The 2,040-nt window shown below is 40.0% G+C and overlaps 1 pseudogene; it reads right to left on the bottom strand.

Annotated features, from left to right (window-relative positions):
• Positions 1–832: 832 nt before the first annotated feature.
• LOC125121997 (proteasome subunit alpha type-2-like) lies at positions 833–1,557 on the bottom strand (annotated as a pseudogene).
• Positions 1,558–2,040: the final 483 nt, after the last annotated feature.

Genomic DNA, 2,040 nt, shown 5'->3' on the forward strand with positions numbered 1-2,040 from the left:
TTACAATTTTGGGTTTGGGGAGTTTGGGCTCTTTGGGGGCACCAGCCACCTGTCTCCTTGCATGGCCAGCAATAAACCCTTCTCTGCTCCAAACTCTGACATTTCAATTTGTTTGGCCTCACTGTGCAGTTGGCACATGAACTTGTGCTAACATAACTACCACTAATAATAACAGCTAATACATAGTGCTTAGTAAGTTTGAGGCAACTTACTAAGTAAATTAGCTCATGTTATCATGACACCTGATTTTATCCAGAGGGTGGTAATATTAAAACATCCATATTGCCTACAAAAAAAGAGGCTCAGAGTTAGGAAATTTGCCAAGATCACATAATAAGAAATAATAGAACCAGAATTTTAATCCTAGCAGTCCCTTATCAGAGTCCTCTTTTTAACTACTATGCAAACCTGCTTATAAGGGTATGGTGGACCATAGTGAGAGACGAAGCTGGAAAGTAATTTGCAACCAAATGTATTGGGAACAGCTACATGGCTTAATATAAGAGGGACATCTCCCCCAGGCCAGGGGCTCAAGGAAAAATTTATAAATGTGTTGCCTTCAGGGCTGAGATAGACTATGGCAGAGTTGTTCTCCAATCAGTTGGAAGACCATAGGGGAGAGAATAGAGGTATAAGAGGGTGTGGGGCACTTTTATCCAACAATTAAATAAAATTTAACAATTTACTGATTTATAAACATCTTTTTAAAAACATCAGTCTGTTAAACTATGTAGAAATAAGGATGCAAAAAAGCTGGCAAAACAAAGTATATTTTATATATCTTTAAGTAGATAGATTATCTAAAATTCTGGGTTTTTCAGTCACTTTATTACTATGCTATGGCAGCCAACTCGTCCTTTACTTCAGCTAGAGCAAATGTTATAAGCCTGGCTATACTGCAGATCCTGACTTCTACGTAATCTGTCGTTGGCCCTCCAAAGATTGCCATGAGGGTTAATTTGGCTGAGTTGCATCTTTAAGTTCCAGATTTTTGCTCTATCTTTTCTCAAGGAAAATTTCCCTGTTCACATAATTCTTGCCCACTGATACGACTTTCCAGGCAAAGTCAGGTCCAGATGGATCTGACTGAAATAAATAGGGCTGTCTGTCAGTCCAACCACAAATAAGTTTAAAAAAAAAACTCTGAGTAGAGGAACACCACCTGACTGGGTATATTCTTGCATCACAGAAGTTACACTCTGTTCCAGCAGAGCTGTGACAACGGGTTCTTGGTTAACAAGGTAGCATTGTTGAGCTAGTTTTCCAGCTCTGTGCACCAGCACTCGGCAATCTGGTCTCATGCCCCCCACACCAAATCTCTATGCTTTGTTATCAGTTCCACTTTGTGTACACCTCACTCATCCTACAGAATGGATTTCTGTTTCTTCAGTTTTCTTATACCACACATTTCTCAGCTGCTTATACCACACCATTTGCAGCTATGATTCCCACTGCAGGGGTTTCTCCTGCTATAGCAGCCAAAGCATATTCAATCTGGACAAGTTTAGCAGACAGGCTGAAAGCAGCCAACACAGAGCTGTAACTGCGCTCCACCATCTTTACCTAGAGACTCCTTTTCGTTGTTTGTAATAGCTTTATTTATAATTGCCAAAAGCTAGAACTAACTCACTTGTCCTCTAATCAGCAAGGAGAACAGAGTGAGTTCACTGATTGGCGAGTAGGCAATCCCTGGGTATCACAGCATACCATTAAAATCTCACACACCAGGAGATCCCTTCATGGCTCAGCAGTTAATGAACCTGATTAGGCTCCATGAGGATGCGGACATGGCCAAAAAGAAGAATAATTCTCTCTGATGACAATGTAATAAAATTAGTAATTATCAATATTTTTAAAAAGCTAAAAGGCCTTTCCTCCTAGAAATCTGAAAGCCACTGTTTAACTGCCATAGGCCAGAGCAGACTAAGAAGATATGACAACTAAATGTAATGGGACACCCTGGATTGGATCTTGGAACAGAAAGAGAACATTAATGGAAAAACTGAAAAAGCCAAGTAAAGCATACAGTATAGTTCACAG

This window comes from Phacochoerus africanus, chromosome 3, assembly GCF_016906955.1.
Source record: "Phacochoerus africanus isolate WHEZ1 chromosome 3, ROS_Pafr_v1, whole genome shotgun sequence".
NCBI lineage: Eukaryota > Metazoa > Chordata > Mammalia > Artiodactyla > Suidae > Phacochoerus > Phacochoerus africanus.